Source organism: Pongo pygmaeus, chromosome 3 (assembly GCF_028885625.2).
Source record: "Pongo pygmaeus isolate AG05252 chromosome 3, NHGRI_mPonPyg2-v2.0_pri, whole genome shotgun sequence".
NCBI lineage: Eukaryota > Metazoa > Chordata > Mammalia > Primates > Hominidae > Pongo > Pongo pygmaeus.
This window is the reverse complement of record NC_072376.2, coordinates 191596112-191624049: the sequence shown is the minus strand read 5'-3', so window position 1 is coordinate 191624049 and position 27938 is coordinate 191596112. Positions and strand designations below refer to the sequence as shown.

Sequence of the window (27938 nt, the reverse complement as noted above, 5' to 3'; positions counted from 1 at the left end):
TTTTTGGTTACTGTAGGTTTGTAGTGTAGTTTGAAGTCAGGTAGCCTGATGCTTCTAGGTAATATCATTCAGGACATAGGCATGGGCAGAGACTTCATGACTAAAATAACAAAAGCAATGGCAACAAAAGCCAAAATTGACAAATGGGATCTAATTAAAAGAGTTTCTGCACAGCAAAAGAGACTATCATCAGAGTGAACAGGCAATCTACAGAACGGGAGAAAAATTTTGCCATCTATCCATCTGTCAAAGGGCTAATATCCACAATCTACAAAGAACTTAAACAAATCTACAAGAAAAAAACAACAACCCCATCAAAAAGTGGGCAAAGAATATGAACAGACACTTTTCAAAAGAAGACATTTATGTGGCCAACAAACATATGAGAAAAAGCTCATTATCACTGGTCATTAGAGAAATGCAAATCAAAACTACAATGAGATACCATCTCATGCCGGTTAGAATGACGATCATTAAAAAGTGAGGAAACAACAGATGCCGCAGAGGATGTGGAGGTACAGGAACGCTTTTACACTGTTGTTGGGAGTGCAAATTAGTTCAACCATTGTGGAAGACAGTGTGGCGATTCCTCAAGGATCTAGAACTAGAAATAGCATTTGACCAACCATCCCATTACTGGGTATATACCCAAAGGATTATAAATCATTCTCCTATAAAGACACATGCACACGTATGTTTATTGGAGCACTATTTACAATAGCAGAGACTTGGAACCAACCCAATTGCACATCAATGTTAGACTGGATAAAGAAAATGTGGCACATATACACCGTGGAGTATATGCAGCTATAAAAAAGAATGAGTTCATGTCCTTTGCAGGGACATGGATGAAGCTGGAAACCATCATTCTCAGCAAATTAACACAGGAATAGAAGACCAAACACTGCGTGTTCTCAGTCATAAGTGGGAGTTGAACAAGGACAATATATGGGCATAAAGAGGGGAACATCACACACCAGAACCTGTTGGGGGATGGGGGGCAAGGGGTGGGATAGCATTAGGAGAAACACCTAATGTAGATGATGGATTGATGGATGCAGCAAACCACCACGTGTATACCTATGTAACAAACCTGCACGCTCTGCACATGTATTCCAGAACTTAAAATATAATTAAAAAAAGAGAGAGAGAGAAAATAGCTGAATTTTCAAATTAAAAAAAAAAAAACAAAACATAGGCCAGGTGCAGTGGCTCATGCCTGTAATCCCAGCACTTTGGGAGGCTGAGGCGGGTGGATCACGAGGTCAAGATATGGAGACCATCCCGGCTAACATGGTGAAACCTCGTCTCTACTAAAAATACAAAAATTAGCTGGGCATGGTGGTGCGCACCTGTAGTCCCAGCTACTTGGGAGGCTGAGTCAGGAGAATCGCTTGAAGCTGGGAGCCAGAGGTTGCAGTGAGTTGAGTTTGCGCCACTGTACTCCAGCCTGGCGACAGAGCAAGACTCCATCTCAAAAAAGGAAAGAAAAGAAAGGCGGTTATAAAGAAGATTGACCGTTTGCAATTTTACACTGTAAGGCCTTATTGAAAAGGTGACATTTGCTTCAAGACAATGAAGGAGGTGAGAGTGCAGGACATATTAAAATGTGAGGAAGACACATGCAATGAGAGCAGCACGTACAAATGCCCCAGGTAGGAAAGAAGGGTGCCGGGTTTGTTTCAAAAACTACTAGAAGGCCACTGTGGCTAGAGCAGAGTGAGCAAGAGGGGGCAAATCAGGGCCTTACAGGAGAGAATGAAAACTAGGCTGGAGCTGAGGTCCAGTTTTTAAATGATGCAAATGAATAGTGATTCAAAGGCTGAATTGATGTATAGAAAATCATAGCTTCTTTATACCTGAGTTTGAGAACCAGGAATATCATCAATTAGTTATAAAAGCTAGGGCTTACTTTGGCTTTCAATTGGAGCCTCTAGGGCAGGAGGAGTTTTTGAACTGCTATGGTAATCTATAGCTTATTTCTTAGTTGATAACATTTTAGAATATTTTAGGAAGTAAAGTATTTCTCAAAGTTTTTTTTTTGAAAAATTATTAAATTCTTCTAGGTATCTGAAGAGAATATAATGGAGCTAATATCCCACTGACTATTAGTTTTGTGAAATTCTAAGTTTACAATATAAAATAGCTATGCTTTCTCTGAAGTTTCTCATTGTTTTTAATATGAGAATATTAAGGTAATTCACCAAGTAGAAGATATTTGAATATATAGCTTATTTTTAGACACTGCCTAACATCTCATTGAATACTAATTCTATTAGTCATACAATCTCTGAAATAGGTGAGAGGATGATGGACTCTCTCTTACAGAGATACACATTCTTACTATTTTAATCCGTTTAATGCTAGTCCTTCTGTGCAAAAATTTTAAACTATCTATTCAGCACAACCCACCTGCAAACAAGTATGGATACTGTATATGTAAAGCTCAATGAACTTTACAAAATAAGAAACTGTGTAGCCAGAACCCAGATCAAGAAACTCAACACTTTTGACATCCTCAAAGTCTACTTGTGCTCTTATCAATCGTAACCTTCCTAAACTCCCACCACCTTGGATTGGAGAGACACCACACTACCATTGTGACTTGAAAACTATAGATACGTAGGCCAGGCACGTTGGCTCACGCTTGTAATCCCAGCACTTTGGGAGGCCCAGGCGAGTGGATCACGAGTTCAGGAGATCGAGACCATCCTGGCTAACACGGTGAAACCCCGTCTCCAGTAAAAATACAAAAAATTAGCCGGGCTTGGTGGCCAGCGCCTGTAGTCCCAGCTACTCAGGAGGCTGAGGCAGGAGAATGGTGTGAACCCAGGAGGCGGAGCTTGCAGTGAGCCGAGATCACGCCACTGCACTCCAGCCTGGGCGACAGAGCAAGACTCCGTCTCAAAAAAAAAAAAAAAAAAAAGACAAAGAAAAAAAAGAAAGAAAACTATAGATATGTTTTGCCTGGGTTTGAACTTTTATCTGAATTGAATCATACAGTGTGTATAACTGGCTTCATTTGCTCTTCATTTATGTTTATGAGATTCCATTGTATTTTGCTATCATTTCTATTTAGCATTTCATTTTTAAAAATACTGCAACATATTTACACATTCTACTGTTCAGGGGCATTTGGGTATTTCTGATTTTAAACTACTACATACAGTACTGCTTTGAACATTATGGTTCTCTCTCTCTCTCTCTCTTTCTGTTTCTCTCTCCACCCCCCGCCGTGCCTCCCTCTCTCTTCCTCCTTCCATCCCTCCCTCCCTCATATGTTTGATGAACATATGTACACATTTGTTTTAGGATACACACAGAACTAAAATTATTTACCATAATTATGCCTGAGTTCAACCTTAGTAATTGTACCAAATAGCTTTTCAAAGTGATTATAGCAGTTTACTCACCAGCTGTGTATGAGAGCTGCCTTTGTTCTACAATGTGTCTTGACCTTGTCTTTCAATCTCTTCATTATTTTAGTGATTCTGCTGGGAATGTAGCATTATCTCTTCTTTGCTTTTGTGCCTCGTTACTAGGAGAGTTAAGGGCACATTTTTATGCATTTATTGTCCATTTGAATAATCTCTTGTGAATTACTTCTTTATAATTTTGCCCATTTTTCTTTGGAGACAGCCTGTCATTTCATAACTACTCTTAAAATCCCTTTTTATATATTCTGAGTATATGTATTTCTTGGAGAATGTGTATTGTAAATATCTCTTCTCATATTCTGATCTGCCATTACATTCATCTAATGTACTTTGATGAATACACATCTCACTGTAGTACAGCGTATCATTTTTATACTTACATTAGTCCTGTGTCTTTGGCAAAACCTTGCCTACATCAAAGTCATGAAGATGTTCACCTTCGTTTTCTTTTATAGCTTTATGGGTTTATCTTTTAATGTGTTAAATATCTATGTTCTGGATATGGTATAAAATAGGGATTAAGATACATTTTTAAAAAGGATATCTAATTAAGCTAGATAGATTTAATAACATGTTTCTATTTTCCTTGCAGAATTCTAATATATCCTTTATCATGTGTCAAGTGGATGTACATTCTGAGTTCTATTTCTAGGCTCTATTTTGTCTTGATCTCTAATAGTGTAAATTCTTGTTTTGGTCTTTGTGACAGCTGTGGATATTCTTGGCCATTTGCTATTTTATGTAAATTTTAGATGTGCTTATCAATCATCTGTTTCCCCACAAAGTGGCTGGTATTTAAATAGGGATATCATTGAAAATATAGATCAGCTTAGAAACATCTGATATTTGTCTAGCATTAAAAACATATACATAACATGTTCATCCTTTTATAGGCTTTTAAATATTTTCTCAAAATGGTTTCGTAGTTTTAAGCTTATTGCAAAACTTTTATCAGGTGTACCGAAGTATTTAATGTTTCTTTGTAACAGTGAAAATAATGCTTTAAATAATTCAAATTAATTTTCTAGTTTTTTTAGCTATAGAAATAAAACTGATTTGTTTCTTGAGGTTTACCCACAAACCTTGCTAAATTCATAAATTTTCCTGTATTTTTTTAAATTATATCATTCTGTAATTGGCAAATAATGGCTGTTTTAGTTCTTTCTTTCCAGTTTTTATACCTTAAATTTTATCTTGTCTTACTACACTGTCTTGGACCACCAGCATAGTGTTGAATGAAACAGTAACAATGGGCAAATGTAATTATTTGCTCATCTGTGGAAGAAATATTTAAATATTTTTATCATTTAATGTGATATTTACTATAGGTTTTGTATTATTTCCTTACAAAATTAAAAAAGATTCATTTTATTCTTGGTTTGCAAGGAGTCTGTATCATGAATGGTTGTTAAATTTTATCATTTTTTCCCATATACATCAGAATGATTATATAATATTTCCCACTTTTTCATTAATGTGGTGGATACATTATAATAATTACTTTTCAAATATTAAATCAGCATCACATTTCTGAGATAAACTCCACTCATCTTCTGTTTAGGATATATATATATATCTAATTGCACAAGGGAGATCAATTGGCAATTTTTCTTTCTTGTAATGCCCTTGGTTACTTATTTATTATGTTATAATAAAGACAGCCTCAGAAAAAGATTTGGGAAAGAAATATCAGTTGTTACTTGAATTAAAATGGCCATACTGCTCAAAGCAATTTATAGATTCAATGCTATCCTGTTAAACTACCATTGACATTCTTCACAGAACTAGAGAAAACTATTTTAAAATTCACATTGAACCAAAAAAAGAGCCCAAATTGCCAACGCAATCCTAAGCAAAAAGTACGAAGCTGGAGGCATCATGCCATCAACTTCAAACTATAAGTTGGTGCACAGTTGCAGTTTTTGTCATTAAAAGTAATAGCAAAGCAGCAATTACTTTTGCACCAACCCAATACAAGGCCACGGTAACAAAAACAGCATGGCCCTGGTACAAAAACAGAAACAGAGACCAAGGGAACAGAACAGAGAACCCAGAAATAAGACTGCAAACCTACAACTATCTGATCTTTGACAAACCTGACAAAAACAAGCAATGGAGAAAGCATTCCCTGTTCAATAACTGGTGCTGGGATAACTGGCAGGCAATATGCCGAACACTGAAAGTGGAACCCTGCCTTACAAGATATACAAAAATTAACTCAAGATGAATTAAAGACTTAAATGTAAAACCCCAAACTATAAAAACCCTGGAAGACAACCGAAGCAATACCATTCAGGACATAGTCGGGGCAAAGATATGATGATGAAGAAGCCAAAAGCAATTGCAACAAAAGTAAAAGTTGACAAACAAAATCTAAACAAACTAAAGAGCTTCTCCACAGCAAAAGAAACTTATCAACAGAGTAAACAGACAACCTATAGAATGGGAGAATATCTTTGCAAACTATGCATCCAACAAAGGTCTGGCATCCAGCTTCTATAAGGAACTTAAATTTACAAGAAAAAAACAAAAAACATTAAAAGGACATGAACAGACACTTTTCAAAAAAAGATGTGCATGTGGTGAACAATCATGTGATAAAAAGCTCAACATCACTGATCATTAGAAAAATGCAAATCAAAATCACAATGAGACACCATCTTACCTCAGTCAGAGTGGCTACTATTAAAAAGTCAAAAAATAACAAACGTGAGATCGTGGAGAAAAAGGAACACTTATATACTGTTAGTGAGAGTGTAAATTAGTTCAACCATTGTGGAAGACAGTGTGGCAATTTCTCAAAGACTTAAAGACAGAAATACCATTTGACCCAGCAATCCCATTACTGGGCATATCCTCAAAGGAATAGAAATTATAAAAAGACACATTCACACATATGTTCACTGCAACACTATTCACAGTAGCAAAGTCATGGAATCAACCTAAATGCCCACCAATGATATGCTGGATAAAGAACATGTACATACACACACACATACATACACACACACACCATGGACTACTATGCAGCCATAAAAAAGAATGTGATCATGTCCCTTGCAGGGACATGTATGGAGCTGGAGGCCATTTTCCTTAGCAAACTAATGCTACTGGATATTTGGGATGTCACTTTTCTGGCTGAAAATCTCTGGCCTGTGGCACCTTTGCTCAAGTTTTGCTTGGCCCTGCTGGGCTTGTTCCACCCACTCAGCCTGGCAGGCTAGGTTCAGCTCACATTACTGGCCTGGATCTTATGCTTCCAAGGGAGACAGCAAGTCAGGCATTGAGTGGTGAGGGGTGTGTGAGCGAGCGTGGAGTCCAGCCACTGTGTACAGTCAGACACGCTGGCTGCTGACATGGCACAGGCAGCTCCAGGTGCCAGCATGGGCTCCTGCTCTCTGTGAGGCTGCAGCTCAATCAGGCGCACTGCAAGCAGCTGCCCCGGCTAGCACCTGGAAGCTTGGAGACACGAGAAACTGCAGAGCCTGAAAGAGACAGTAAGAGCCCTGGCTCAGGGAGCTCTCAGGTCTGGGCTCCCCAAAGGGCCATTGCTCTTCTCTCCTCTTCACACTCAATGTGGTGAGCAAGGGACATGTTTCAGCCCTGTTTATGTTACAGCTCTTTTAGCTTCACCATTCAGTGGGTCACAAGTTCTTGTCCTGTGTCCAGGCAGAATGAGGTACACAGACAAGTGGAGGGTGAGAAAGACAAAGAGGCATGTTATTGACCAACAGAACAGCTCAGAGGAGACCCATAGTGGGCAGCTTCTCTCCATAGCCAGGGTGTTTCAATGAGTGTTCAGCTCTCAGCACAGAATGTAGCTCCTCTCTGTTAGGCAGGTCATCCCAACAAGTGTTCAGCTCTCAGAGAGCACAGAGGGTAGCTCCTCTTTGCAGCTGGTCAACCTATCATCTTTTTCAGCTTTCAGTGGACAAGGTAGCTCCTTTCTGCAAATGGTCGTCTTGCAGCCTCCTCACTTTCTCTCTGCAGCTGGTCAACCTGTTGTCTCCTCATCCACTTCCCATCCTCTCTTTGAGTCTGGCTGAGTCTGGGATTTTTATGGGCCTCAGAGGAAAGGAAGTGGGTGCTGAGTCCATGGGTGACTGGTCCATGGGTGGCCACGGGCGGGCCCAGGGAAAAGCATCACACATTCCCACTCCAGTCTATGGGACCAGCAGCACAGCCCCCAGGCTTCAGGCCTTCCCCAGCTTGAAGCTGGGGCTTCACCAGAGACCTGCCCCCTTCCACCCAGGAAGGGTGCCACCCTTCATGGCACCCAGGCTGTTTGTGCCAAGGGGTGCCTTTGGGCCAGTGCCAAGCTGCCCTCAGCCCCTCCTTGGCCTCCCTTCCGTGCTCCTTGGTGCCCAAAGTCTGGAGGTGGCCAAGGTGGCAGGGGGCTGACATGTCAGGAGTGCCCCAAGTATACACACAACTGGCCAGGCTGTGATGGCACACAGACTTGGTCCCATCTTTGCTCCAGGATCTGAGCCTGTACCAGAAGCAGGGAGTGGCCAGGCAGCAGAAACAGACACTTCTGAGCCTGAGGGTGAAAGGGGGGCCTTTCCAGGCCCCTGAGAGTGCAGGGATGCCTGGGTGCACAGCTGTGGCTTGGGTGGCCGCAGCTGTGCCTGGGATGGTGGGGCTCCTGACTGCTTCTGGCTGCCAAGAACACAGGGGTGCCCGGGTGGCAACTGCAGCTTGGGAGGCTGCAGTTGTGTCTGGGGAGCTCCTGCTCCACCAACTGGGAAGAGGTGGGGCTCCTTGCTTGTTCTCACCTCCCACTGGCTCTGTGGAGCACAGTGCCACCCTGGGTAGAGCTCCGCCTCTTCATCCCCCACCCTGTGCCTGACTGCACTGCTCCTCTGCCTGCGAATGACTTGGCCTGGCCTCATGGTGGTTGCCCCCATCATAGCAGTTTCTGGGAGGCTCTCAGGGATAGGCTCCAGGGAGTGCCCACCTCCTCCCTCCCCCATCCCCCAGCAGTGGTAGATGAGAGCAGTGATGTGGGGTAAGGATTCGGAGTGGTGGAGGCTCTGGGCCTGAGAGTAGGGCCTGCCCAGCTGGGCGAGGGAAAGAGCAGTGCAGTAGGCTACCTCGGGGATGTGGGACACAGGGGATGTGGGGCGCAGGGGTCCCACCACCGCCACTGCTACTCACACAGCTGCTTCTGCAACCACCACTTGCCCCTCCCCACTGTAACCAGCATGATGGCAGCAGCCAATCTGGATGGCCTATGGCTGTCATCACTTAATGCAGGACAGAAAAGTATAAGTGGAAACTAAATAACGAGAATGCATAGACACATAGAAGGGAACAGCACACACTGGGACCTTCTGGAGTGTGGAGAGTGGAAGGAGAGAGAGAATAGGAAAAATAACTAATGGGTACTAGGCTTAATAGCTGGGTGATTAAATAATCTATACAACAAAATCCCATGACACAAGTTTATCTATGTAACAAATCTGCACTTGTACCCTTGAATTTAAAGTCAAAATACATATTTTTAAATATTTTCAGAAAAATTTATTACTTATTAATAGCTTTAAATTCTTTAACATATTGCACACTTCAGATTTCATATTTTGTATGTGTGTCAATATTAGTAAGTTGTATTTTTTGAGAAATTTTTTCCATTGCACAAAAATGATACATTTTTTGATTTCAAGTTGTTCTTTATATTATCTTTTATATGTCTACACAGTATGTTGCAATTCATTCCTTTCTTGCAGTTTGTCTCGTTTTGCTTTATTCATATTTTTGTTATTGGTGATACATATTTGTTCACATTTTTATTGTGAGTCTTTTTGTGTGTTTATCAATCTTACTAATTGTTCCAAAAAATCATCAACAGTTGTTTTTCTTTATTTGTTCTATCGTACTTTATTTTGTATTTCATTTGTTTCTAATTACTCTTTATTATTGTCTTCCTACTACTTCCTACATGTTGATTTTCTGTTTTCCCAGATTCTCGAGGTGGGAAGTCAGGTCTCAGATTTTGTCTTTATTTATTTCTGATATACGTATTTAAAATAAATAACGTTCTTATGAATAACATTAGCTCTCTGTTGTTTCCCTGTGTCCATGTGTACTCAATGTTTAGCTCCCACTCAAAAAATTAAAATACATGATGTTTGGTTTTCTGTTCCTGCATTAGTTCACTTAGGATAGTGACCTCTGGCTCTATCCATGTTGCTGCAGAGGACATTATCTCATTCTTTTTTATGGTTGCATAGTATTCCATGGTGTATATGTACCACATTATTTATTCAGTCTAAGATTGATGGGCATTTAAGTTGATTCAAATGTCTTTGCTATTGTGAATAATGTGATGAATACACATGTGAATGTGTCTTTATGATAGAATGATTGATATTCCCTTGGATATTCACCAAACAATTGGATTTCTTGGTCAAATGGTACTTCTGAGTTCTTTGAGAAATCACCAAACTGCTTTCCACAATGACTGAACTAATTTAAATTCCTACCAGCAGTATATAAGTGTTCCCTTATCACCACAACCTCCCCAGCATCTGTTATTTTTTTTACTTTTTAATAACAGCCATTCTAACTGGTGTGAGATGGTACCTCATTGTAGTTTTAATTTTCATTTCTTTAATGATTAGTGCTGTGGAGCATTTGTTTATATGCTTGTTGGCTATGTGTATATCTTCTTTAGAAAAGTGTCTGTTTGTGACATTTGCCTTCTTTTTTATGGGGATGTTTGGTTTTTGCTTGCTGGTTTGTTTAAGTTCCTTATATATTCTGGATACTAGATCTTTGTCAGATGCATAGTTTGAAAATATTTTCTCCCATTCTATAGGTTGCCTGTTTACTCTGTTGGTAGTTTCTCTTGCTGTGCAAAAGCTCTTTAGTTTAGTTAGGTCCCACTTGTCAATTTGTGTTTTTGTTGGAATTGCTTTTGTTGTCTTTGTCGTGAAATCTTTGCCAGAGCCTACGTACAGAATGATATTTTCTAGGTTATCTTCCTGAGTTTTTATACATGGGGTTTTACATTTAAGTTTCTAGTCCATCTTGAGTTGATTTTTGTATGCAGTGTAAGGAAAGGGTCTAATTCCTGTCTTTTGCATACGGGTAGCCAGTTATCCCAGTATCATTTATTGAATATTGATTGCTTTCCTCATTGCTTGTTCTTGGTTCTTGTCACAGTTGCTGAAGATCAGATGACTGTAGGTATGTGTGGCTTCATTTGGGGGCTCTTTGGTTCCATTGGTCTATGAGTCTGTTTTTATACCAGTACCGTTATGTTTTGGTTTCTGTAGCCTTGTACTATAGTTTGAAGTCAGATAATGTAATTCCTCCAGCTTTTTTCTTTGTTCTCAAGATTACTTTGGCTATTCGGGCCCTGTTTTGGTACCATATGAATTTTAAAATAGTTTTTTTTCTAATTCTGTGAAGAATATCCTTGGTAGTTTGATTGGAATAGCATTGAGTCTGTAAATTGCTTTGGGCAGTATGTTCATTTTAACAGTATTGACTTTTCCTATCCATGAGCTTTTTGACGTGCTGCTGGATTTGGTTTGCTAGTATTATGTTGACAATTTTTGCATCTTTTTCATCAAGGATATTGGCCTGAAGTCTTCTTTTTTTGTTGTGTCTCTGTCTGTGTTTATTATTAGAATAATGCTTTCATTGTAGAATGAGTTACAGAGGAGTCCTTCCTCCTTAATTGTTTGTGACAATATCCGCAGGAATGGTACCAGCTCTTTATACATTTGGTAGAATTTGTCTGTGAATCTGTCTGGTCCTGGGCTTTTTGTAGTTTGTATGCTTTTTTATTACAGATTCAATTTCAGAACTCATTATTGGTCTGTTCAGGGATTCAATTTCTTCCTGGTTTAATATTGGGAGATTGTATGTTTCCAGGAATTTCTTTCTTCTAGGTTTTCTAGTTTGTATTAGAGATACTATTTTTTGTTAATTTTTCACATTCATTCTAATGTGTTTAAAGACCACACCCTGGAAGATTTTAATCCTTGTAAAACTTTTGGAGTTTACATTATAGCCTAGGTCTAAAGTTTTTGTTTTCATTTTTTTCTACAATTAGAAAATCCAACTCATCCCAGTTTTCTATATTTATTAATGTATTTTTTGTTTCCAATATATTGGAAAAGGTCATTCATTTGAATTTTACCATGGCAGAATTTTTTAACATGGTAGAATTTTAACACGGCAGAATTTCACACGGCAGAATTTTAACTGTCCTTTCATAAAAGAAACAATAGCTTCACTTTCATGCTTCAGATGGGTCCATCTTTCTTTGTTGTGTGTTTGCTTTTCTCACTAGTAATTACTTCCTCCGTAGAGGCTGCCAACAAATAATGTTGTCTAAATAAAGCCTATAAAGCCACCCTAGACTATCATAGTCATATTTTTTGTAATTGAGTTTCTTTTTATTAAAGACTTGGAATTTGGGAAGAGGAAAAATGTCTTTATATTTTGTTTTATTGGAATGTTTCAAATCATTCCAATAAAATTGAAACAACTTTATTCTTTTGATATTTAGATATTCCTACATTAATAATATCAATGAGCCTTATTATATATGTGATGTAGTTATAATGTCTTTCCTTTAGTAAAGCATTTTCCTTACAGTAGTAAAAGGCAGAGCCATGTCAAAGAAATTCTGTGCTCTAATCAGTCATAAGATGATTATCCACAACATTATCTGTTTTCTTTCTACTCTCAATGCTGATATTCTGTATTTACTAAACTAAATGGCCAGTGATTCTAGAATCATTAAACAATGATATTTTCTTCATGTCTCTTCATGAAAACTGTAATTTTACATAGTCATAAAATACATCTGACTGACAGCAAAATCAATTTTAGATTACCTTAATTGCTGGTCAATGATTTTTCTAGCATACAGATTATTTTACTCATTAGTCACAAATAGGTATGCGAAACTGGTTCTGAAATTGAGGCAGTAATTAACAGCCTACAAATCAAAAAAAGTCCAGGACCAGATGAATTCTCGGCTGAATTCTACCAGGAATACAAAGAGGAGCTGATACCGTTCCCTCTGAAACTATTCAAAACAATTGAAAAGAAGGGACTCCCTTAACTCATTTTATGAGACCAGCGTCATCCTGATCCAAAACCTGGCAGAGAAACAACAAAAAAAAGAAAAATTCAGGCCAATATCCCTAATGAACGTCAATGTGAAAATCCTCAATAAAATACTGGCAAACCAAATCCAGCAACACATCAAAAAGCTTATCCACCACGAATCAGCTGGTTCCATCCCTGAGATGCAAGTCTGGTTTAACATATGCAAATCAGTAAACGTAATCCATCTCTTGTTGTGGGAAGTCAGGGACCCCAAACAGAGGGACTGGCTGAAGCCATGGCAGAAGAGCATAAATTGTGAAGATTTCATGGACATTTATTAGTTCCCCAAATTAATACTTTTATAATTTCTTATGCCTGTCTTTACTGCACTCTCTGAACATAAATTGTGAAGATTTCATGGACATTTATCACTTCCCCAATCAATATTCTTGTGATTTTCTATGCCTGTCTTTACTTTAATCTCTTAATCCCATCATCTTCATAAGCTGAGGATGTATGTTGCCTCAGGACCCTGCGATGATTGTGTCAACTGCACAAATTGTTTAAACAATATGAAATCTGGGCACCTTGAAAAAAGAACAGGATAACAGTGATGTTCATGGAACAAGGGAGATAATCATTAGGTCTGGCTGCCTGACAGCCAGGCAGAACAGAGCCATATTTCTCTTCTTTCAAAAGCAAATAGGATAAATATCACTGAATTCTTTTTCTCAGCAAGGAACAGCCCTGAGAAAGAGAATGCATTCCTAGGGGTAAGTCTCTGAAATGGCTGCTCTGGGAACATCTGTCTTTTACGGTTGTAAATAAGGGATGAAATAAGCCCGGATCTCCCATAGCTCTCCCAGGCCTATCGGGACAAGGAAATTCCCGCCTAATAAATTTTGGTCAGACCGGTTGTCTGCTCTCAAATCCTGTCTCCTGATAAGATGTTATCAATGACAATGATGTCTGAAACTTCATTAACAATTTTAATTTTGCTCCGGTCCTGTGATCTTGACCTGCCTCCATTTGCCTTGTAATATTTTATTACCTTGTGAAGCATGAGATCTCTGTGACCCACACCCTATTCGTACACTCCCTCCCCTTTGGAAAATCACTAATAACAACTTGCTGGTTTTGCGGCTTGAGAGGCATCACGGAACCTGCCGACATGTGATGTCTCCCCTGGATACCCAGCTTTAAAATTTCTCTCTTTTGTACTCTTTCCCTTTATTTCTCAGACCGGCCAACACTTAGGGAAATAGAAAAGAACCTATGTGAAATAACGTTGAATTGTTGGGGGTGGGTTCCCCCGATAATCTCATAAACAGAACCAGTGACAAAAAGCACATCATTATCTCAATAGATGCAGAAAATGCTTTTGATAAAATTCTACATTCCTTCATGTTAAAAACTCTCAATATACTAGGAATTGATGGAACATATCTCAAAATAATAAGAGCTATTTATGACAAACACACAACCAACATCATGATGAATGGGCAAAAGCTGGAAGCATTCCCTTTGAAAACCAGCATGAGACAAGGATGCCCCCCTCTTACCAGTCCTATTCAACATAGTATTGGAAGTTCTGGCCAGGGCAATCAGGAAAGAAAAAGAAATAAAGGATATTCAAATAGGAAGAGAGAAAGTCTAACTGTCTCTGTTTGTAGATGACAAGATTCTATATTTAGAAAACCCTATCATATCAACCCCAAAACTCCTTAAGCTGTAAGCAATTTCAGCAAACTCCCAGGATACAAAATCAATATGCAAAAATCACAAGCATTCCTATACACCAACAAGAGAAAAGCAAAGAGCCAAATGATGAATGAATTCCCATTCACAATTGCTGCAAAAAGAATAAAATATCTAGGAATACAGCTTACAAGGGATGTGAAGGACCTCTTCAAGGAGAACTACAAACCACTGCTCAAGGAAACAAGGGAGGACACAAACAAATGGAAAAACATTTCATTCTCATGGAAAGGAAGAATCAGTAACATGAAAATGGTCATACTGCCCAAAGCAATTTATAGATTCAATGCAATTCCCATCAAACTACCACTGATATTCTTCACAGAGTTAGAAAAACCTGCTTTAAACTTCATATGGAACCAAAAAAGACAACCCTAAGCAAAAGAACAAAGCTGGAGGCATCATGATACTTGACTTCAAACTATACTACAAGGCTACAGTAACCAAACAGCATGGTACTGGTACCAAAGCAGATACATAGGCCAATGGACCAGAACAGAGACCTCAGAAATAACACCACACATCTACAAACATCTGATCTTTGACAAACCTGACAAAAACAAGCAATGGGGAAAAGATTTCCTATTTAATAAATGGTGCTGGGAGAACTGGCAAGCCATATGCAGAAAACAGAAACTGGACCCTGTCATTACACCTTATACAAAAATTAACTCAAGGTGGATTAAAGACATAAATGTAAAACCTCAAACTATAAAAATCCTAGAAGAAAATCTATGCAATACCATTCAGAACATACACGTGGGCACATATTTCATGACAAAAATGCCAAAAGCTATTTCAACAATAGCAAACTTGACAAATGGAATATAATTAAAGAGCTTCTGCACAGAAAAAAAATAAAAAACTATCATCAGAGTGAACACACAAACTACAGAATGGGAGAAAATGTTTGCAATCTACCCATCTGATGAAAGTCTAATATCCAGAATCTACATGGTACTTAAATTTCTTACAAGAAAGAATCAACCCCATCAAAAAGTGGGCAAAGAATATGAACAGACACTTCTCAAAAGAAGACATTTATGTGGCCAAGAAACATATGAAAAAAAGCTCAACATCATTAATCATTAAAGAAATGCAAATCAAAACCACAATAAGATACTATCTCATTCCGGTCAGAATGGCAATCATTAAAAAGTCAAGAAACAATAGATGCTGAGGAGGCTGTGGAGAAGTAGGAATGTTTTTACACTGTTGGTGGGAATATAAATTAATTCAACCATTGTGGAAGACAGTGTGGCACTTCCTCAAAGATTTAGAACCAGAAATACCAATTCACCTAGCAATCCCATTACTAGGTATATACTCAAAGGAGTATAAATCATTCTACTACAAAGACACATGCACACGTATGTTTATTGCAGAACTATTTGCAATAGCAAAGACTTAGAACCAACCAGAATGCCCATCAATGATAGACTGGATAAAGAACATGTGGTACATATACACCATGGAATACTATGCAGCCATAAAAAGAAATGAGATCATGTCCTTTGCAGAAACATGGGTGAAGCTGGAAACCATCATTCTCAGCAAATTAACACAGGAAAAGAAAACCAAACACTGCATGTTCTCACTCATAGGTGGGATTTCAACCATGAGAACACATGGACACAAGGAGGGGAACTTCACACATCAGGGCCAGTGGTGGAGGGAGGGAAGGGAGAGCATCAGGACAAATAGCTGATGCATGCAGGGCTTAAAACCTAGATAATGGGTAGTTAGGTGCAGCAAACCACCATGGCACATGTATACCTATGTAACAAATCTGCACATTCTGTACATGTATTCCAGAACTTACAGTAAAATAAAATAAAATAAGTGAATAAATAAATAAAAATAAAATGTCAAGGAAATAAGCCAAAATAAAATCAATAGCTATGTTAGGATAACAAAAGCCAAAGTTATTCATTTAATATGTACATTGGACCATAAAAAAAAGAAAAACTGGTGTGATCTATCCTTCAGACTGATTTGTTTTGTCATTTTTGTGTATTTTGTTTTTAATTAATTTGAATGCAATTGGCAGTTTTCTTTTTACCACCAATTCCCCTTGCCACCCTCGCTTTTTTTTTTTCTTAACAGTTTAATTCTTAATCACCCTCTGTAGGCATGTGAAAGTATATTCATTAAATGCATTTATTAGGTCCTAACTGTATACATTAGAAAGGAAAAAAATGAAGAAGGTATAATTTGGAATTAACAGAAATTACTTTCTAGTATGGGAAAATATATTTTAGGAAAAAATACCAGTGATAATTATATGACAGCAGGTATAATATATTGTTTGTCATATTGCTTTTATCTATGACTACAGTTCATGCAAAAAACATTAATGCATCTCTTACATTCATCTTTCTCATCCACTTCTTCATTATTACATTAGCCACTTCTTGAGTAACCAAAACAGTTTTACAAAGTACAACTCATGTTTTCCTCCATTAGAGATAGTTGATATAAGGTGGTTTCTAAATCCATGCATTATGTGAGCACTTGAAAATTTATTCAAAAGCACAACCATCTGTTTATATACCATTAAGATAGTTATATTCATATATGACAGTCTTGAGACTTCCAAAAGTCTTATAAATATATTTATATATATTTGTGTGAATTTGCATGAGCATACCTACATATATATACACACATATATTCCCCACAATATACCAATCAAAGTAGCTAATCATTGCTTTTTAAAACAAAATTTTAAAAGGTTTGTACATAACAACAAAGAAATCTTAGTAATAACTACTAAATATGGATTATTTTTTACTTGTTTGTATAAATACATTTCATCAAAAGACATTTACAAGCATTCAAAACTAGCATTGGATGGAAGATTTCTTTGCTGTTGTTTTTCTAAGTCTGGTGGATGACCATGACCAGAGGCTGGACTTCCCCTCCCACCTTTGGGAAATAACACTTTGGGACAAAGGTAGCAGAACTCGTTACCGCTTGGTGGGGATAAAAAATTCACTTGTCACTCTGTCTCTTTGGACACCACCTCCATAGGTTGAGGGGTCATTTGGAGCATTTATTAAAGCAGGACACGCATGGACATGGGTGATGTATGCTAGCCAGGCCTTTGCTGGCAAAGGTAGGAAATGGTGGTTGCAGGTGTTTCTGTGGTGTGGGGCTTGAAGAGAATGGTCATTGTATGAATAGTTTTTTGCCCTTCAAGCTTGTTGTTTTAGGAAAAGAAAATGAGTTTCTCTTGCTTTTAGTTTGTTTCTTTGTTTTCTCTGCACACATTGATGTTTACTGGTTGAATGACTTCTCCAGCATACATTGAGTCTGTGATATATGAGGTAAAAACAAAACGAGGGGAACTGCCTATCCTGTCATTCCGTGGGTCCCAAGGTCTCTAAGCAATCGGCCTTCTTTTCTTCCCCTCTTAGGGTATGCTTTTGTTCGATTTATATGTAAGTTCCAGGAATTTTAGCTGTACTTTGTGGAAGGAATAGGTAAAAGTATAGCTACTCTATCTTTTCTACATGAGGGAATTTTGAACAAATCAAATATAAGGAGATGCCTTGTATTTTAAATGTCATATTCCTTGTATTTTAAATTTGGTCAAGCTTGTAAAATACCCTCTCTAGACTATAGTTTTCTCCACTGTAAATCGTGCATGTGAATAGTACCAATCTCGTAAGATTTAGGAATATAAAAAACAGTTTCTGCAAGATGCCTAATGGCCTGGTATGTAATAAATGCTCAAGACATCCTAGATGTCATTTTTTTAATCAAATTTGTTTTTATAGTTAAAGTGTAGCTTATCACACACACATTGGTATAAGGGTCATTTGTATTTATATGACTTGTTTATTTATAAGTTTTGCTATTTATTCTACAAGATTTTTGGAATTTTTTACACTATTTTTACAACTTTTATATTTTAAGGATACTACCAAAATGGCCCCAATGTGTTATTTGCCCTTTGACTTCTTCATTTTTTTTATTGTTATATAAACTGTTCTTAAATTTTATGTAGCAAAGTTTATATTTTTTTTCTGTCCTTTATTGCTTCTGGGTTTTCATTCACTGTTATTTTTCAATTTCCTTATGATATTTGGCCAAAATAAGTCTTACTTATATGTAATAAATATTTTCTATTGTTCATAAAATGTATACATATACAAAATGTTAATTTATCCAGACAGCCTAGGTAAAAAATATACAGTGAGTTTTTTCTTCCACTTTTTTTTGACATGCCCTGAATTACTTCTACCAGTAATTTTCTTCCTCTATTCTTCTCTTCTTCCCTCTCTCTCCTTTTATTTCTTTTTTCTTTTTTGTTGTCTATAATTCTAATATATTAGTACAATTTCCTGCAGGGTTGCAGAATAGGTCTCATTGCCTTGTAATTACTGTGTAAAATGATTATAATCACAAACCAAAAATCTTATGGATTTCACGAAACTATCGTTTTGAGAATATAAAAGAAAAATAAGTCCAAAGAGTTTCATTTTGTCTCATGTTTAATATGAATTAGTAGACTGTCTTTACCATGATAATTAATGCTGAACTCATAAGAAAATGCATTGGTACTATTTTTAAGTGGATCAATGTATCTGATACAGGCTCAAAATAAACACAATTCAGGAAATGTTCATAACAGCTTTGTGGTTAATCTAATCACTTATTCTGTGAATATAATATTTCACTATAGAGAGATTTCAGTTTTTTGCCACTTATAAATAAAATTTAGAAATATTGTAAAGAAAAACTTGACATAATGTAGATCTTCTGATTTACTAGCTCAGCAAATGGTTTGTTTAAACATTCTTACAGACTTCCAAGGAAGAAATTAACCGCGAGGCTAAAGTTGGATGCTCAATAAATACTTACTTATAGCCTTAATTTGAGGACAGAGAAACCTTTTGCTGCTTTTCCTTAATTATGGGGCTGACACCTTGATAGCCTGAAAAATAAGTTAACATTGCCATACAAACATATCTCCTAGTCTGACGCTATAATTATGGTTTTGAGTTTTTCTTTCATTCACTTAAATTGTGATTACTATATGAGTCTTATTGTTATTGATGCATTGTAATTGTATATAATTTGGGGATACAATTTGATGTTTTGATACATATGTATGTTGTATAAGGCATTTATCATTTCTCTATGGTGAGAACATTCAAAAGCCTCTCCTCAAGCTATTTTGTAAAATACAATACCTCACTGTTAATAATAACCATCATCACCTTACTGGGCAACACAACACCAGAACTTATTTCTACCTAATTGTAACTTTGTACCTATTGACCAATCTTTCCCCACCCTCCAAGAGACATAATTCAAACACTGAATGAAATAAAAAAAAATGCAACAAAACAAAACTCAAATTTCCTATGCTTTTAGATGAACTCTAACACATGAGACCACTGAGAACGTCTAACTATTAACAAGGGAGGACATTGGGAGTAGATCAGTATGTCTGATTGTGTGACATAGCTTTTGAATACAGAAAGCAAATCAAAACTGTAGAAACTTTATTCTAAATATGCTTTCTGTCACATAGAAATTTTCATTTCCAAATCACTTGCCTGTATAAATGGCAGTGCTTAGAGAATGTTTACAGCCAAGACATTTTCTGGTGCTTAGAGAATGTTTACAGCCAAGAAATTTTGTCCTTTGAAAGCATATGCTACTTGTGGACAGAAGATGAATTTATTTGTAAGCGTAACTAAATTGGAAGAAACTGAAAAATTTAGAAAAACAGATACTTTGGGATAATTTTATTTCATGTGAGGATTAGAAACAGTTCATCTATGGTGATAAATATAGAAAATGTACAGGCAAAAATAGTAATTAGAAAAACATGAATAATTGATTCATCAAATTTTTAACAGGTATTATCTAGGATCTGTATTTCAAAGGATAATAAAGATTAAAGGATACTGTATCAATCATATTTGGACTTACAGCCTTTGTATATTCCTATTCTGAGTTACAGTATTTTTAATATAAATTTGATTCATTTTTCCTATTTTTTTCTTGATAGATACCTCTCAAACAAGTTACATCAATGCAGTGAAAAATAAACTTTCTTTACAACCTGAAATATTTCAGAATGTATTAGCTGTTTTATTATGAGGATGAGTAGAATAAACAGAAAATAGGATATTATGTTACTTTTAAATATTCACCTTACTTTATTCTACCGTCTAAATGATAACATAAAATCATAAAAACTCAAAAGCTTCTTAGAGGCTTGGCAGCACAGAAGCACTGTAAAGATGGTATTTTTACCCCTTTGATGATAAAGATGGTATAGTGTGGCATGTATATCATGTAGATTGATACAATTATATATCTTGTGTTTAAAGCAACAGAGAATTCAGAGTACTCCTACTCAATATTCTTTTTTTAAAACATATTTTTATTAGATGGTGCATTTAAGTATTTGGACATTTGTGAAGTTCCTCTGAACAAATATATAAAATGCAGTTTATAAAAATGCTTTCAGCTTAGGTGTAAGAATCCTACATTTTGTTTTTAGTTTTTATAAGTACATAGACATGAATATAGTGAGGGTTTTTTTGTGTGTGTGTAACAGAGAAACGTTCAAAGAAGATTGATCTCCCTCCTTTTATAATTTTATATATCTCTGTGTTTATATGTACTTTTACAGTTAATTTATTTTTTCTTTTTCTATTTTTTTTTTTTTTTGAGATGAAGTATCACTTTGTCGCCCAGGCAGGAGTGCAGTGGCATGATCTCGGCTCACTGCAACCTCTGCCTACCAGGTTCAAGTGATTCTCCTGCTTCAGCCTCCCCAGTAGCTGGGACTACTGGTGTGCACCACCACACCTGGCTAATTTTTGTAATTTTTTAGTAGATAGGGGGTTTCACCATATTGGCCAGGCTGTTCTCGAACTCCTGACCTCCTGGTCCGCCTGCCTTGGCCTCCCAAAGTGCTGGGATTACAGGCAGGAGCCAATGCGCCTGGCAATTTCTTTTTTCAAGTCCAAATTATACCTTTAGAAAAAAATCTTAATGAAATAAAATTAGACTATTATTCAATTGCATCTTTACTAAAAATTTTCTCCCATTAAAATATCTTTAAAAATAGTTGAGTGAAAAATATCTGTTTTCCATTATACTATTTATAATTGCTAACATAGTTTGCATTTATATATTATGTTCATTTATCTCTATCAATAATTATTAGTTAACAATAATATTTTAATAATCAATGTATTTAAAAGTGCTACAAAATACATGTACTTTCTAAAGTATGAAGAGTACCTCATACTACAAATATTTTAAATAATTCGTATCATTTAAAAACAAAGCTACAAGCATGATTTTTATTATTATTATTATTATACTTTAAGTTTTAGGGTACATGTGCACAACGTGCAAGTTTGTTACATATGTATACATGTGCCATGTTGGTATGCTGCATCCATTAACTCGTCATTTAGCATTAGGTATATCTCCTAATGCTATCCTTCCCCACTCCCCCTACACCACAACAGGCCCTGGTGTGTGATGTTCCCCTTCCTGTGTCCATGTGTTCTCATTGTTCAATTCCCACCTATGAGTGAGAACATGGGGTGTTTGGTGTTTTGTCCTTGCGATAGTTTACTGAGAATGATGATTTCCAATTTCATCCATGTCCCTCAAAAGACACGAACTCATCATTTTTTATGGCTGCATGGTACTCCACCGTGTGTATATGCCACATTTTCTTAATCCAGTCTATAGCTGTTGGACATTTAGGTTGGTTCCAAGTCTTTGCTATTGTGAATAGTGCCGCAATAAACATATGTGTGCATGTGTCTTTATAGCAGCATGATTTATAGTCCTTTGGGTATATACCCAGTAATGGGATGGCTGGGTCAAATGGTATTTCTAGTTCTAGATCCCTGAGGAATCGCCACACTGACTTCCACAATGGTTGAACTAGTTTACAGTCCCACCAACAGTGTAAAATTGTTCCTATTTCTCCACATCCTCTCCAGCACCTGTTGTTTCCTGACTTTTGAATGATTGCCATTCTAACTGGTGTGAGATGGTATCTCATTGTGGTTTTGATTTGCATTTCTCTGATGGCCAGTGATGATGAGCATTTTTTCATGTCTTTTTTTGCTGCATAAATGTCTTCTTTTGAGAAGTGTCTGTTCATATCCTTTGCCCACTTTTCAATGGGGTTGTTTGTTTTTTTCTTGTAAATTTGTTTGAGTTCATTGTAGATTCTGGATATTAGCCCTTTGTCCGATGAGTAGATTGCAAAAATTTTCTCCCATTCTGTAGGTTGCCTGTTCACTCTGATGGTAGTTTCTTTTGTTGTGCAGAAGCTCTTGGGTTTAATTAGATCCCATTTGTCAATTTTGGCTTTTGTTGCCATTGCTTTTGGTGTTTTAGACGTGAAGTCCTTGCCCATGCCTATGTCCTGAATGGTATTGCCTAGGTTTTCTTCTAGGGTTTTTATGGTTTTAGTTCTTAGATTTAAGTCTTTAATCCATCTTGAATTAATTTTTGTATAAGGTGTAAGGGAGGGATCCAGTTTCATCTTTCTACATATGGCTAGCCAGTTTTCCCAGCACCATTTATTAAATAGGGAATCTTTTCCCCATTGCTTGTTTTTCTCAGGTTTGTCAAAGATCAGATGGTTGTAGATATGGGGCATTATTTCTGAGGACTCTGTTCTGTTCCCTTGATCTATATCTCTGTTTTGGTACCAGTACCATGCTGTTTTGGTTACTGTAGCCTTGTAGTAGAGTTTGAAGTCAGGTAGCGTGATGCCTCCAGCTTTGTTCTTTTGGCTTAGGATTGACTTGGCGATGCGGGCTCTTTTTTGGTTCCATATGAACTTTAAAGTAGTTTTTTCCAATTCTGTAAAGAAAGTCAATGGTAGCTTGATGGGGATGGCATTGAATCTATAAATTACCTTGGGCAGTATGGCCATTTTCATGATATTGATTCTTCCTACCCATGAGGATGGAATGTTCTTCCATTTGTTTGTATCCTCTTTTATTTCATTGAGCAGTGGTTTGTATTTCTCCTTGAAGAGGTCCTTCACATTCGTTGTAAGTTGGATTCCTAAGTATTTTATTCTCTTTGAAGCAATTGTGAATGGGAGTTCACTCATGATTTGGCTCTCTGTTTGTCTGTTATTGGTGTATAAGAATGCTTGTGATTTTTGTACACTGATTTTGTATCCTGAGACTTTGCTGAAGTTGCTTATCAGCTTACAAGCATGATTTTTAAGGAAATATCCTGTGGGACTGATGCAACTCTTTTTCATTTTTATTTTTATTTTTTTACTTATTTATGTTTTTGAGATGGAGTTTTGCTCTTGTCACCCAGACTGGAGTACAATGGCACAATCTCGGCTCACTGCAACCTCCACCTCCTGGGTTCAAGCTATTCTCCCACCTCAGCCTCCAGAGTAGCTGGGATTACAGGGGCCCGCCACCAAGCCTGGCTAATTTTTGTATTTTTAGTAGAGACAGGATTTTTCCATGTTGGCCAGGCTGTTCTCAAACTCCTGACCTCAGGTGATCTGCCCACCTGGGCTTCCCAAAGTGCTGGGATTACAGGCGTGAGGCAGCGCACCTGGCCGAAAGAAGGATTTTTCTTTATAAGACTTTCATAAATGTGGGGCTAGAATATCTTCATAATTTTGCTGAGTACTTTTTAGAAAGTGCAAGTTATATAGAGTGGTAGAGATGACTTTGTAAGTTTCCCTAATACCAACTTAGCTTCAATTATGTCAATTTTTAGAAACACTCACCTTACAATTTGCTTAAAGATACTGATGATATTATTCATAGGTGAAAGGTGGATCACTTCTAAAGAATGGAATTATTAAGCACCCAAATCTGAGAAAAATGCCTACAACTATGGATTTCGAAACTGGCCCCAGAATGGCTGACTTAAAATGTCGAAAGGTGGGGCCCGGGACAAGACATTTTTAAAAGCTCCTCAAGTAATTTTATTGTGCAGCTAGGTTTGCAAACGCAGATTTAGAGAAAACTACCTTAGTCATGAGAAATGTTAAAGTATTATAGAATAAAGAAGATTAATTTTATTTTAAAGAAACATGCCTTAAAAACAGGAATTTGTAGTTTCATAGTTTTAATACTATGAATAATTCATAAATATAAATTAATAGAAATACTTGCAAGCAGCAATAATCTAAATGTGTTATCCTTCTCTTTTCTAATGAGTCCTTCACTTAAAATTGTTTTCATAAAGTCTTAAGACTATAAATGAGTCTTTGAGAGGGAAAGGCAATAGAAAGGATGGAGTATAAAAATGAAAGGTGAAACAGAATTTGGAAAACAGTTTTCTTTATATATAAATTTAATAATTTTTTTCTTAATTACAAAGACATTATGGGTTTATATTCAAACATATAGACATGTACAACAAAGTAAACAGTATGACCGTTGTTAATATTTTTATAAATATATTTCTAATCTTTCAATTAAGCCTATCTGTAAATATCTTTTTCCATATTATATTTCTAGTGTCTCATATGTATAAGTGTTCAATAAATACCTTCTTTTTTTTTTGAGACAGTATCTTGCTTTTGTCACCCAGGCTAGAGTGCAGTGGTGCAATCTCTGCTCACTGCAACCTCTGCCTCCCAGGTTTAAGGGATTGTCCTGCCTCAGCCTCCCAAAGTGCTGGGATTACAGGCGTGAGCCACCGGGCCCAGCTAATGCAACACTTATGTGTGATAAAAGGCATAATTCAAAGAAGAAACCTAGGAAACAACTGCAGATAATTTGCAGTTTAATTAGGTGCTTCTAGCAATCCCAAGTATTCGGATATTATGATCTCTAATTTATACATAAAGAGCCATATAACCAAAGAACAAAATATAATACGCTTGAAAATGATGTATAAAATTAAAAGCACACAGTGCATCTGCACATTAACCAAGGCACTAATGTGGAGATATAGGTGACCAACTGACGAGTATCCTATGTAGCATTAGCTTAGCAAATTTTCTCCTACACCCTCATCCCTGTATCTTCCTAACGTTGATTTTTTAATACACTCAGAAATATAGATACATATAGAATATAAATAGGAGAAATACAAACATCATGCTGACTACGTATTTTGCAATAGTAGTATATTATAACTTAAGTTCCTAAGAGAAGTGCTGATCCTGCCATTCATGGATGACTACGGAGAATGGAAGATTATTTGAAAAGATCTGAGTCATCTATGTCATGTAGTAGTAAAACAGCTCATTAATTGCCTAGGAGTAGGTAGTGCAATATTGTGAAAAAAAATATGGATAATGAAGTACAGAATAGGTGCATCTCTGTTTTAACCCCAACTCTAACTACACAGACATTTGGACTTTTTGAATTACCATTTCTGGACTTTGATTTACTCATCTATAAAATGAATATTAGGCTGAAAAAGCCCCATGGATTTTTTCAGCAGCTATTATGTATAATGTTCTGTGTACATCACTTGCATTTTTAGGAATAAACCTACGATTCTAAATATAGCATGAGTTCATGTGCATCCTAGGTGTGTATCTGGAAGGACCTTAGAGATGGTCTAAAGATGGAGAAAAACACTGTTCATAAACACTATTAACGAGATCTTTTGAGAACAGTAAATAGAGAACACATTAAATTACATTCCCATTTTGCATAATTATAACTAATTATAGTTATTAGACTAATGATCTTAGTCATCAAGAACAATGTAATTGTTGTAAAGGTTAAAAAACATAACAAATTGCCATCATTCTATTATGGTTCTTTCATAACTCCCTGGATATCAATTTTCAATTTTCTTCATGGGCTTTTCTTTTTCAAATAACCCTTTAAATGAGAGAATTTGTTTTAACCCCTGTTCCTCCCTAAGGTAATATTCTTGGCCTTTTCACTTCTAATACTTCAGATTCCATTTACATGATCTCATGAACAATAAAAGTTTACCAGATATACACTAAACATTCTTAAATTCACATCTCAACCCTAAACCTCTGGATATGTCCTTTTAAACTTTCTCCCCACTCCTGGCAACCTCTGTTCCAATATGTTCAAAACAGTAACTCACTCTTTGACCAGATCTCTCCTTTACCACTTAATTTTCAGAAAAGCTAGTGGCTTCTCAAGACTGTAATGTGGATTCCTAGATTTTTCTCACATTTACATTGCCAATCACTATGCAAGTAATCATAAAAACTTGATGATTCTACTCCAAACTCTGTTACATTTTATCCCTCTCTTGCATATTTAGATGCATCTTTCTTTTTATGAGTTTTTACACTAATTTCATAATCTGATTCCTGTTCTCATTTTCCCCTGCACCCAACTTTGAACGGATTTAGTAATACCACCTCTCCGATCTTTGTGAGATGACATTGTGACAAGGTCATCTCCAACTCAAAATTGTTTTCCTCCTGATGTCAGGCTGAATATAATTACCTGAGGATGACATACACATGTTCTTGAGATCACTAGTGCCCATCCACCCAGTTTCATATCCAACCTTTTTCTCTCCATTTCAGAGACACTGGAGTTTGCTGTTCCTCAGTGTGACATATTACATCATGTTTCTATTCCTCTGCATTTGTCCCTTTGAGTAACTGGAATACTGCTTTCTATTTCTTTTCATGTCATGTTTCCGTATTGCCTAACCTCCCCACAAGTCCTACTGACTCTTCTGCAGATGCATTTAAATGATCCTTCTTCCAGGCTTCCACTCTATTCTATTGAAGTTTCTCTTTCTATCTCTCTCTAACTGTAAAACATCGTAATTTTTTGTTGTTTATATGTTACCTGGTAATAAAACGTTATCAAGTATATATTACATATTTCATTGGCTAGAATGCTAAGTAATGAGTGAGTCGAAGTTGATGTGGATAATTTCAACTGTTATGACACAAAACTGCAATAAATGAATATGCATGCAATAATATGGCCATAGTAGGAATTAAAGTTCATCATTTGTAAAAGTTATGAGTTCAGAAAGAGACAAGTTGGCAGATAGTGAACTGAAAATTAAAGATGTTTTAAAATTATACAGTGGTCTGTTAAAGAACTTTAACAGTAATTTCAGATTGAGGGTTATATTTGAGAAGATAATACATACATTGTCATCAAAAATAAATCACAACATTTTCATGGCTATATATAGTTTCATGCACATCCATGTGAAGAGACCACCAAACAGGCTTTGTGTGAGCAACAAGGCTGTTTATTTCACCTGAGTACAGGTGGGCTGAGTCCAAAAAGAGAGTCAGTGAAGGGAGATGGGGTGGGGCCATTTTATAAGATTTGGGTAGGTAAGGAAAATTACAGTCAAAGGGGGGTTATTCTCTGGCAGGCAAGACTGGGGGGTCACAAGGTGTTTGGTAGGGGAGCTTTTGAGCCAGGATGAGCCAGGAGAAGGAATTTCACAAGATAATGTTATCAGTTAAGGCAGGAACAGGCCATTTTCATTTCTTTTGTGGTGGAATGTCATCAGTTAAGGCAGGAACCAGCCATCTGGATGTGTACGTGAAGGTAACAGGGGATATGATGGCTTAGCTTGGGCTCAGAGGCCTGATATTCCTGTCTTCTTATATTAATAAGAAAAATAAAATGAAATAGTGGTAAAGTGTTGGGATGGCAAAAATTTGGGGGGATGGTATGGAGAGATAATGGGCGATGTTTC

The 27938-nt window shown here is 36.7% G+C and overlaps 1 pseudogene; it reads right to left on the bottom strand.

Annotated features, from left to right (window-relative positions):
- The window catches only part of LOC129034634 (large ribosomal subunit protein eL19-like), a 49854-nt pseudogene extending 41525 nt beyond the window's left edge, over window positions 1-8329 (bottom strand).
- Between the last annotated feature and the right edge of the window lie 19609 nt (window positions 8330-27938).